The 12,345-nt window shown below is 47.0% G+C and overlaps 1 protein-coding gene across 5 annotated transcripts in view; it reads left to right on the top strand.

The window, feature by feature from the left end:
* The window catches only part of LOC146853751 (glycine N-acyltransferase-like protein 3), a 194,842-nt gene that overhangs the window by 12,368 nt on the left and 170,129 nt on the right, over positions 1-12,345 (top strand). For 2 of the 5 annotated variants that reach the window (XM_085650390.1, XM_085650389.1), the window contains exon 1: positions 8,148-8,327. The exons of 1 other annotated variant lie outside the window; for it this stretch is intronic. The gene's annotated coding sequence lies outside the window, so the exon portion shown is untranslated. Of the gene's footprint in view, positions 1-8,147; positions 8,328-12,345 lie in introns of those variants that run through there. 2 more of the 5 variants (XM_085650386.1, XM_085650387.1) reach the window with 2 other exon arrangements.

The raw sequence follows: 12,345 nt of genomic DNA, 5'->3' as shown, positions 1-12,345 counted from the left end.
TCCCGGCCCCGGTGAGGGTCGGGCATACTTGGCGGCCATCTTGTTGCGATGAAGCCTACCATCCTGTCCGCTGGGCCGCAGCGGGATTGTGAGAGTGCGACTTTCGGGAGTGTGGCAGCGCGATCGCAGAGAGCTGTGCTGGGGTACGGCGACCTCCTCGAGGCCCTTGGTGCTCTTCACTCCTCCTTGATTCATGGTGTCGGGGTCTTGGGGAGTAAGCTTGACGGTGTGGCGTCGGCGTTGGGGCAGTGGCGGCCCGCCTGTCCGCACGTACACAGGGACTACCCACACTGCGCACAGGAGGACACTTTGGCGGCCACCCCTGAGGTTAGTGCACGGCTGGACGCTCCGGCCAGTATGCTACAGTGTGTTCGTCCAGCTGAGGACCTGATCTGCCCCGGAGGCATTAGACCTGAGTGGGATGTGGTAGCCTCGTCCCGTACGTGCCCTCCTGCGACCCAGAGACAACTCCAGCAACTATTGTCTGCTTTGGCTGCTTCTGCCTTCCTGGACCTGGAGTGCAGTGCATATCCTTGTGCAGCACTGGGAAGCCTGTTTCTCCACGCTGCGGACTGTGTTGATGCTCAGAGACTTCCACCCCACCTGTGTGCGTCGCTTCTCGGACGTTTTTGGACAATCCTCTACCTTGGAACATCGGATATGGTGCTGGGTCGAGGGGTAGGCATGGGCAGACTCCCAAAGAGTGGTCAGGGATGAGGCTGATCCTTCAGGGGTGGTCATCTAGTGGACGGGCGGGCTCAGGGGTTGCGTGCTCTCCTGGCATAGCTAACAGCATAATAGGTGCATAATGCTCCCCATTTTTCTTTGAGAAGATAGATTTTGTGCCGTTTATTGTTCACTTTGGGGGAAACTTACCGTGCGGGAGGGAGAAGCCGGGGGTATGTTTTGAAGGCCCTCCTCCAGTTTATTAATACTTTCTCTACCCCCCCCGTCTGGTGGGGTTCTTTTCCTACTTCTTTTTCCCTATTCTCCTATATTTCGGGTCTGGTTCCAGGGCGACAGGCACACTGCTGGGGGGGGGCCGTACTCATCTGCAGAGGTGCAGGGTGGGGGGTTGGGGGAGGGGATTCTTTAGTCTTTTATCTCTTTTTCCATGGCCTCCTTTTTCTTCTCTGATTCTTTTTGTTTTTCTTTTCTGGGATCAGCGTGATACACCTCCTTTGCTATGACTCGTTGCCGCTCCGTGTGTACCACAATTTCCGGGGTGCTCTCCGGGAGTTCTGGCGTGGGACTGCAGGCGCAACTGCTTATGACAATTTTCCCCATCCTGATGTTCTTGTGTTTGCGCCATTGACCTAATGGATTGCTTTAAATCGCTTACGTTTATTACTCTGCATACCTGTAATTGCTGTTTGAAAATTGTCTGGCACCTGATCCTTCTGCCTTGTTTCATTATAAAATGAAAACCTTTTTCTCCTGGTGCCCTACCTACTTTGTTCACAGTATTAGCATTACGATTCTGCTCCCCGAAGTGCTGCCTGTGTTTACACTTGCCTTTTTTTTTTTTTGCTCTGATTGCTTAGCGGCCGGCCCCGGGGGGTTGTAGGCCCATACTTGTTCTTGATTGAACTGTCAATAAAGGTTTTCAAAAAAAAAAAAAAAAAAAAAAAATTATGTGAGATTTTAATTTCACAATTTAAAAAATGCTTTTGATTGGTTCTAGTCACAGAATGTCAGCCATTTTTAACACATTCAACTTGTTCACATTTGTAAAAATAGTAGAAGGACTACTTTTCTAATCCAATTCCTCAGAGCGCTCTTGGTATGAATTCATTGATATGCTATCTTTTGTATTTGTTGTTGGTAAAATATATGTACATGGAGCGGTGTGAAAAATGACAAAATATAAAACAAAACCTGGATTTATAAACTGTAAAAATTTTCAAAAAAAGAGAGTTTAATAATGTCACAAGTGTGCGTAAGTAAAAAATGTGTGGTTAAGGCATGCGTTGGATTGGTATGCGTGGTTCAGACATGTTAGTGCAGAAATGAGTGGGTTAGCAATCTGCATTATGCATGTAGGGTCATTGTTGCGCTTGTGTGGTTCAGGCACGCTTTATTTAGGTATTTGTTGTTCCATAATACAACCGCGTAGAAGATCATAGTGATGTCTTGTGGTTGGATGATATTGACGAGCAGCGTCATGCATATGTTTAAAAGAGCGGGCCTGAAGGACAATCCCTGTGGGACACCGCATATCAGTTTCTTGGTCTTTGATGTGAAGGGTGGCAGCTTGACCCTTTAGGTCCTTCCCATGAGTAAGGAACAGATCCACTTGAGAGTGGATCTTTGTATGCCAATCTCATGGAGTCTTCTGATGAGGGTGTTGTTGAAGGCCGCAGTGAGGTTAAGCGGGTTAAGGGCCGAAGGTTGTTGATGTTTCAAATGCCATTGGTGGCCACGATAAGTGCTGTCTCTATGTTCTGTTTCCTTCTAAATCCTGATTGTGTGTCGTCTAGAAGAGGGTCAAGTTTGAGGTAGGTTCTGAGTTGCTTGTCAATTGCCTTCTCTATCACTTTTGCTGGATAGGGGAGAAGGTTCAGAAGTTGCTCAGTTGATTTAGGTCAGCTGTGGGCTTCTGGAGGGGGGTGGTGGGTTGATTAGCAATGAGAACTCTGGAGTTGATTTGGCATGTTAAGTTGCTGTAGATGTTTGTGTTTTTGTTGTGGAAGAAATTGGATTGGTTGTCACAGAGGTGTTGGGAAGCAGCGATGGTGTTGACAATGGCTGAGGGCGAAGTGAAATCATTGATGATCGAAATGATCATCTTGCAACTATTGGAGGTTCCTTCAATATGGTCCCTAGTGTTTTTTTCTCGTTGTCTCAAAATTGCTGATTTTAGCCATCTAGGAAGTTCTGATGGTGGTATCAAGGCTGGTTCTCCAGTTACTTTCTAGATGTTTGCAGAATCGCTTTTTGTTTTGGAGGTCTCTTTATACCAGCAGACCTGCTTGTTTGATCAACAATTTTTGTTGGGTTTGTTGGATGCGACGGAGACTGCTCAGTTCTTGATCCAGTTGTTGAAGTTGTTTATGTCCTTGTTGAGGTTGTTTGTAGGCTGATCAGTGCTAAGGATGCTGAGCCAGTCTGCTTCTGTGAATTTCCCCCAGTTATGGCTTGAATTTCTGAACCTGGTAGGAATGTTGACTTCAGGTGTTTTGATTTGGAAGTAGATGATGATGGAGTGGTCAGTCCAATGACAGCTGTGTGGTGGAGTTGTAGCTGATGCTGTTACTTGTGGTGAAATTGGGGTCCAGTGGGTGTCCTGCAGTGTGTGTTGGCTCTGTGACAAGCTGGGTGAGTCGGATGTAGCACAAGCTTTGGGGAGGGCTGTGGAGCAGGGATTATTTTGGTCTTTCATGTAAAATGTGAGGTCACCAAGAAGAATGTGGGCTATGGATTGGAAGGTGAGCAGAGCAACAAAGTCGGTAAAAAGGTTGGTAAAAGTGGCTTCAGGTTTGGGTGGTCGGTAGCGAGGGTTGCATTCAGGGTGATTCTTTTCAGAGATTTGCAGCTTCGAAGTGCAGAAGTTACTCGAATGGGGTTGAGTTCTCTGTGTTGTTGTGCATTTGAAGGATTCCTTATAATGATAGTGAGTCGTCCTCCTATCTTGTGAAAGCGGTCCTGTTGAGTGGTCTTGTAGCCCGTTTCGATTGCCATAGCGATGTCATGACCCAATAAGGGTTTGAGCGAGGTCTTTGAGGTGAAGAGGATGTCATTTGCATTGCTGCTCAGTAGGTCCTATATTTCGATTGGTGTTTGCTGAGTGAGCATGCTTGCGAGTGGGCGTTTACATGTGGGTTTGCTGTGACGTGTGGTGTAGGATTATAGTATTGGTTTTATCTGTGCTTATGTGGTTGCTTGTATTTGGAGGGTGTGTTGAGGGTGTTGTTAGTATTTGAGCAAGGGTGTGGTGGGTGGCTGCTGGAAAACCGGCAGTGAGCACAGGTGAAAGCTCCTACTGTGGGTGAGGTCAGCGAAGCAGCAGGTGAGGTCAGGGAAGCAGCAGTTGAGGTCTAGCGTCCTAAGGAGTGATGCAAAGTATTGCTAGGTGGTGATTGGACCAGGGTTCCTGGCACTGGGGCAAGTTGGTGAGCCAACTGCACCCATCAGCTTGCTTCATTGTTGCAGCTGTCAACAAGTAATTCCTGGGAGGCGATAGGAGTTCATGGTGCCATGATGTAATTTCCTGTGCTGATTGGTGATGGAAAATGAAGTCTTGATGCTTGGCTTCTTCTTTTGGCTGGAAAACCTGTAATGTCACTTTCTGTCCAGATGGATGATGGGAATTTTACTGATGTAATTTCCTGTGCAGGTGGATGATGGGAGATCATGTGAGGTGACTTCCTGTGCTGATGGGTGGTGGGAAATGAAGATCTCATGTTTTGTTTCTTCTTTTAAAGACCATTTTGGCAGGACAACCAGAAATGTCACTTCCTTTCCAGATGGATGATGAGAAATTCAGTGGTCACTTCCTGTGCAAGTAGATGCTGGGAAAGTCCCTTGTAGAGTGGTATACTATATACCCGGGGCCTATAAGTTAAATGCTACCAGTGGGCCTGCAGCACTTATTGTGCAAGTAGCACCTTAACAATGTCACTCTAGCCTGAGTGCTATGTCTACTTTGCATTTGAACCCCCTTGTCAAGCCTTAAACTCCGCTTCTATCATATATGTCACCCCTAAGGTAGGCCCTAGATTGCTCATACAGCAGCGTGCTGTGTTAAAACTTTTGGACTAATACTTTTACGTTTTACATGTCCTGGTAGGTAATCTTCCTAAATTCATTTTCACTACTATGAGGCCTACCCCTTCCACAGGATAACATTGGGGATTCCTTATCCTATGAAATTGTAATGATAAACCCTCTTTAATGGTAAAGTTGGATTTTTCATTCAATTTTGGACAAGATCACTTTTAGAAAGTTAGCATTTTCCTGCCCCTAGCCCTTTGTGCCTGTCTTGACTCTCATGACTGGGTGTAGCTGACAGATTCTGGGAATTCCTGCCAGACAGTCACATAATAGAGGGATTAGGTTTGCCTCAATGGACCATCTGCTGGCAGGATGGGGGGCACAGTTCTGCTAACACCTGAATAGCCTGTGCTCTGCCTTCACAAAAAGGGCCTAACAGCCTTGCATTTTCCCTACAGCCAGCTTGGAGCCAGGGCAGGGAAGTCAGGAAATTCCATGCACTTCAAAGAACCTTTCCAGAAGCTTCTCTCACCCTCCAGTAGAAGGGCACCAGGGTCTTCGGCCACAGCCCTCTGCCTCGTCCCACTGAAGATTTTTGACTTCTCATTCGGAGACCAACTCCGAATGTAGAAACCCTCACTGAGTCTTTGAACAAAGGCCATCCGACACCCAAGTCCAGCTAAACTTTACCTTCTTGGACACTTTTTCTCAGAATTTCTTCTAAGTCCTAAGATAAGCGTTGACCAGACCCAATCCACTTCTTCTATCTGAACAGTGCTCCTTTTTATGCCAAGAAATCTGTGAGATTACACTTGAATTGCGTGAGAAGACTAATTCTGTGTTTAGTGCTATTTCCGGCTGCAAAAATGCGCCCTCACATCCAAAATAGATGGAAAGATGCATTTTGTGCTAATATATAGCGCAAAATGCAACAGAACATGAACTGCAAGCAGCTGCTCACACTTGCTAAATCTGTTCTTGGGTATGGTTTTTCCCCACCTTACTACTATCTTTTAGCGATATTTTCTTAGCGAAAATGCATCCTCACCTGCTAAATGGACACAAGGATGCATTTTGTGCTAAGAGAGAACACTAAATTGCAGCAGAAGAAGAATAGAGAGCATGAGTAGCCATTCTCACTCACTAAGGGGCATATTAGCAAGAGCTGGCGATATAATTATCGCCGCTTTAGTGTCCGTTTTTGGGCGAAAAGCGGCGATAATTATATCGCAATATCATCAAGGACACGCTAGCGCATGTTTCCTTGATGTAGAGCCCGTTTTTTCACAGCCTCGCCTCGCATCGCTAATGAGATGCAAAGAAGGCCTGGCTGTGAAAACAACACATGTTAATATCGTGAAGGCAGCTTCGCGATATTAACAAGGAGGTGCAGCGATAAAAAAAATCGCGCTACCTCAGCCTTAACTCAGGAATTTAACGTCTGTTAAATTCCTGACTAAGGCATACTTGTAATGGGAGATGGATTATGCTGATAGGACCACAGGGTCCTATCAGCAATGTTATCGCTGTTTTCAATGGAACATCGCTGGAAAACCAGCGATGTTCCATTAAAAACACCGCTATCGCTGAAATATTATCGCCATAGCGCTATGCGTTGTAAATATAGCGTTATCATGGCGATAATATTCAGCGATAGCCGGCGATAATATTTCTGTCGCTATGTACGGCCAGCGATAATTATCGCTGGCCATTGATAATATACCCCTAAATGTGTTCCTGTGGTGGGATTTTTCTCCAAAATTACTGTTAATTACGCAATGAAGGGTAATTACACAATTAGCTGTAATTTTGCATCAAAGAGTAAAGCAGAATTACCAAAACTACTCCCACTACTCCGGTGTAATCAAAATAAATTCTGCTCAGCCCTGCCAGACTGGCAGTGCCTGATACAAGCGGGGTCTTCGTGACTCTTGATGTCTTGACTGCGCCTTCAGTGGTTAGCTTATTCTGATGCTGCTCAGTGGGCTCTAAATACACAGTGGACCCAACAGTAGGACAATAATGTGCCCGTTTCTAAATGTAATACTGCCCACCCTAAAGTTGGTTCATACCAGTGCTTAATTTGAGCAGGTGGTTTCCGGTGCTCTGCACTGGCACTGAATTGCTAACACCTTTACATATGACAGTCTTACACATGGTGAATAATTCAAAGATAGCACAACAGCGGATGTTTATTAATAATCATACATTAAAACTGACTATTACCTGCTGCCCAGGAGACTTTGGGGGCCTGGTGTAGTCAGAGTTTTGCGATGGTTAATATTTGTGTTTTGGCTGCTCTGGCAGGGGCACTGGGTGGTGCCAGGTCTAGTGGCCTCCTGCCAAAGGCACATGCTCGTATTTTTTTATAAATAAAGCACTGTTTAAGTTCATACCCCTAAGCAAACTCACTCTCCTCACTACCCTCCTACACCTCATGCTAATGTGAAGTCAAATTAACCAACCAGCACTTTCACCACACCATTCAAACCACAGGTATCTCATGCAGTATGTGGCGCATAGATCAAACCTGAAACAGTGCCTTCAATCATGCAGAGGAGGGCACCCAGGTACCGACCATAAATTGCACCAGTGCGGGGAACACAGTACACATAACATAACCGGGCCACACATGTTAGCCCTCATATGGGGTATATAAAAAAGCATATTAACACCAATGCACTGCAGTACAATGTATTCGAACAAACCTGTACACATCTATATGTATACATCGAGTTTGGCTCTCATAGGAACATATCGAGTATGAAGCAAATGAATCCTCCTTGGTAGAAGCAAAGGTTGTGGATGAAAGAAACACGGCTGGTAAGGAGGGACGCCGGAGACTCTTTGTAAGTACGGTGTCTTGCGGTATCAGATTGTGCAAGTTTGTCAGCAGACTGCGATGTGGAGTCTAATGTTCAGTGTTAAATGCGGTTCTATGGCGCACTGTCCTTTCATTACATATGGAGAGTCAGATGTGCACTTCAGGGAGATATTTCAAAGTTGTTTGTTTTCCTTAGTGGTGTAGTCCTTTGAGTTATCAGATTGAGGACGTATCACCAGTGTAACCCATTGGGTGCTAAGGATGTGCTGGAAACACCCTTAGCACTACTGCTCGGGTGCTGAGGACGAGTCCAGCATGTCTTTGTACCCACCCATGAGAGAAGCGCTGGTGCCCCCCTCCAAGTGTTTCCCTCCCTGGGTCACAGCAGGAGTGCATCTTCTACCACCCCCGACCCCACCCCTGGCGCGATGATGACGTCAGTGTGGCACATTCAATCTCTCGAGGACGCTCACACTCACTCAGATACAGTATCATGTTGTTTTAGTAAACTTATAAACTGCTGGTGCCACATGATGTTATCCGCCAGGCATTGATCACTGAGCCTCTGGTGCAAAGAGCTGTAGCTCGCCCACTATGGACTCTCCATTCCACCACTGCACCTCTCTAGACCAGCATGGAAGCACTTCCGGATTAGCCTTGCTTCACCTCTGCGTAATAGACTCTTTTACAATGAATCAAAGGACAGAGATAAGAAAGGGAGAGATTAAAAAAACCCACACAACTGCCGCACGACAAGAAAGTGAGCACCTCGCTAAGACATATCCAAAAGGTAAGTGGATTATTGTTTCATTGCTAGTTTCCCTGTATTTTTATTCAAATTGTTCCATATAATGAAGCCATCTCATTCGTTATTTCAGGTATTCCTCCTTTTCACGTGTAGTTGTTTCGAGAACTGTTCATTCCTTCATCCCCCCCACGTCCTGAGATCTATCCTTATTTTCCTTTCCAGCCCCCTCTCTTCTCACTGCCAGTCCCTGCTCCTCATCCCCACTGAGGGGTCTCTGCTGATGGGCGCTTCCGCACAGTGCTTCTCCAGGCCCCTCTCTTCTCACCGCCAGTCCCTGCTCCCTCATCCCCACTGAGCGGTCTCTGCTGATGGGCGCTTCCGCACCGTGCTTCTCCAGGCCCCTCTCTTCTCACTGCCAGTCCCTGCTCCCTCATCCCCACTGAGGGGTCTCTGCTGATGGGCGCTTCCGCACGGTGCTTCTCTAGCCCCCTCTCTTCTCACTGCCAGTCCCTAATCCTCATCCCCCCTGAGGGGTCTCTGCTGATGGGCGCTTCCGCACGGTGCTTCTTCAACCCCCTCTCTTCTCACTGCCAGTCCCTGCTCCTCATCCCCACTGAGGGGTCTCTGCTGATGGGCGCTTCCGCACAGTGCTTCTCCAGGCCCCTCTCTTCTCACTGCCAGTCCCTGCTCCTCATCCCCCCTGAGGGGTCTCTGCTGATGGGCGCTTCCGCACGGTGCTTCTTCAGCCCCCTCTCTTCTCACTGCCAGTCCCTGCTCCCTCATCCCCACTGAGCGGTCTCTGCTGATGGGCGCTTCCGCACGGTGCTTCTCCAGGCCCCTCTCTTCTCACTGCCAGTCCCTGCTCCATCATCCCCACTGAGGGGTCTCTGCTGATGGGAGCTTCCGCACGGTGCTTCTCCAGGCCCCTCTCTTCTCACTGCCAGTCCCTGCTCCCTCATCCCCACTGAGGGGTCTCTGCTGATGGGCGCTTCCGCACGGTGCTTCTCCGGGGCCCTCTCTTCTCACTGCCAGTCCCTGCTCCTCATCCCCACTGAGGGGTCTCTGCTGATGGGCTCTTCCGCACAGTGCTTCTCCAGTCCCCTCTCTTCTCACCGCCAGTCCCTGCTCCCTCATCCCCACTGAGCGGTCTCTGCTGATGGGTGCATCCGCACAGTGCTTCTCCAGCCCCCTCTCTTCTCACTGCCAGTCCCTGCTCCGCATCCCCCCTGAGGGGTCTCTGCTGATGGGCGCTTCCGCACGGTGCTTCTTCAGCCCCCTCTCTTCTCACTGCCAGTCCCTGCTCCTCATCCCCACTGAGGGGTCTCTGCTGATGGGCGCTTCCGCACAGTGCTTCTCCAGGCCCCTCTCTTCTCACTGCCAGTCCCTGCTCCCTCATCCCCACTGGGGGGTCTCTGCTGATGGGCTCTTCCGCACAGTGCTTCTCCAGGGCCCTTCTGCAGTGCACATGACCCGTGGCTTCAGTAACTCACCAGATGCCTTTGTTATATGGAAAATATTTAATAAAATTACTGTGGATGGTATTTTATCTTGAGTTGTGTTTTAAACACTTTACATGATGTATAATTGTCACATGTGATGTTGTTTCTAAAGGCACAACCTTTAACCTTAACCATGAACATACCACGACACAGAGAAAAGACAATGTCTGACTATGTTATGTTCTATGTATTTGTATGGTGTCCAAATAACCCAAAAGAGAATCCTTTTGTGTAAGATGGTTGGTGTCCCTGGAGCTTATTGGTAAAACTAGGGTTTTAGGGCATATTTATGACCTACAACCAATCTTTCTCTGCAATTACCCCCAAAGTCTGGAAATCTCTCTCTTCCAAGGTCAGATGCAACCCATCCATATGCATCTTCAGGAAAGAAGTAAAAATTCTTCAATCCAACAAATTTCTCTCACACTGAGGACACACCTACCTCCCCACATGAGCTACTCTTTCCTGCCTGTCTGACATCACCGCTTATCACGCTTTCTCCAAGCCATCTACACACCGTTCTGACACCTAACAGGCTCTGCTTATGCCAGTACTTATGTTTGACTATGTGCTCTTATCTCTATGCTTAAAATGTTCTTATTGAACCCTCCATTGTAATTCTTGTAAAGCACTTGTTTGCACTGTATAAAACTCTAAATAAATAAATCTAGAGAAAACTGCATCAGGGAATTGTTTTTGTGAAGGAAGGTATCCCTTTGTGCACAAAAACAATGCCTGCTTACAATGCAGACACCCTTGCACCATGGAGCAAGCATGCCTTAGTTGGCGCTAGGCAACAGATTGTGCACCAGCACTGGGAATTACTGGAATGCATCGTATATTGTTAAATATGGCACAATCTTGCCCTTTTCCTACCATACAGTGCAGCAAAAGCAAGGTGACTTGCTGCGGTGCCTGAATATTTGTTAAATATACAGAACTTTAGGATGGTGCTGGTGGCTCTGATGTTGAGGATGAGATTGTTTCAGGCTTTGGTGCAGGGTAGGAGAAGGCATTGCTTCTGTCTCAGAATTGGTGAATCTAGGGCACGTGGAAAGAGATGTCTTGCCGGTGTGTGAAACTGAATATGGCTGTTGAGGTTTGCTGAGCCTTAGTTGTGAATGTTGTAGGTGTGTGTGAGGAATTTGAAGAGCATGCATTTGTGGATTGGGAGACAATGGAGGTCCTTGAGGTGTCTGGATATGTGTGTGCAGTGTGATATTATGAGTGAATCTTGTAGCTGCATTCTATATGACTTTTGGCCGATTGGTGAGTCTGGCGGCTATGTCGATCTAGAAGGTATCTCCATAGCTCAGTCTACCGGTGATGAGTGCTTGCATGATGGAGCTTATGATGTTCTGCAGGAGCCATTTGATGACTTTTTTAACTAGCTTCAAAGTGTAGAATCAGATGGGTGTGATATTGTTAACTTAGTTGCTTATCAAAATGTGCTTGTCTATCATGATTTATAGGTTCCTAGCTGTGATGGAATGGTGTGGAGTTGGTCTTAGTTCTGTGACACTTGACCAAAGGGAGGTGTCTTACCCTAGAAGGGCAAATTTATTGCTGTTGAATTTCAACCAGTTGATTCTCATATAGTCTGTGACCTCAGACATGGAGCTAATGAAGATTACTTGGGTGTTCAAGATTTCATTAGTTAGGGAGATAATGAGCTGGGTTTCCTCAGCATAGGAGATTATGCTGAGTCTGTGTGCATGGATGATGTTGGTGAGAGGAGTCAGGCAGATGATGAAGAGTGTAGGACTCAGGAAGGAGAATTGGGGAATGTGCAGATCTGGTGGAACCAATTGATGTAAATAGAGCTAGTCTGACTCTTTTGGTTCATCTGATTGGAAGGAGCTGATACATGGATTCCATTCTCAAGAAGGCATTGGATGAAGATGGGGTTCACTGTGTCAAATGCTACTGAGACATCTAGTTTGTGACAATGCCCCAAAAATGTTGGGTTGATGTTTGTAAACACCCTTGGACCACCCATGGGATGCCTACCCATGGTCTAGTAAGGTCCCTATTTACTATGTTATACATGTGGTGGCTCTGTGTGGCATAGTAAATCTCACATAAGGGCTTGTATCACCCTTGTGTCACCTTATGTGATGGAAAGGCAACACAAGCCTTTCATAAATGTGGCCTTAAGAGTACATTACCACATAAATATTGATGATACAGGCTCACAATCCATATACTAGTTACCTGTGGTGCAATGTGTGCTGCTAAGTTACACATCTTACATACCTCTAACAAATTGGAAGGGTACCTGCACTGCAGGCTTTGATGAGTTCAGGAACATCCACCAAACATTGAGAAGACTACACTCCGCCTCCCTCTCACTTGCCCATACTCCCACCATCTACCAAAGCAGAAGTGGAGGATGCTCCTTCTCCCACCTTGCTGCAAAGTCCTGGAATTTCCTCCACACACAGCTCCAGACCATCATATAACTTCTGGATTTCGGAATGGCCCTCAAGACCTGGCTGTTCGAATAAGCCTCTGAGACCTGCGATTGCCTGGATACCCTATAGGATAATTAGCCATGCTTT

Source organism: Triturus cristatus, chromosome 4_1, assembly GCF_964204655.1.
Source record: "Triturus cristatus chromosome 4_1, aTriCri1.1, whole genome shotgun sequence".
NCBI classification, from domain to species: Eukaryota; Metazoa; Chordata; class Amphibia; order Caudata; family Salamandridae; genus Triturus; species Triturus cristatus.
The sequence above is the reverse complement of the archived record's forward strand: the minus strand, read 5'-3'. Positions and strand labels throughout refer to the sequence as shown.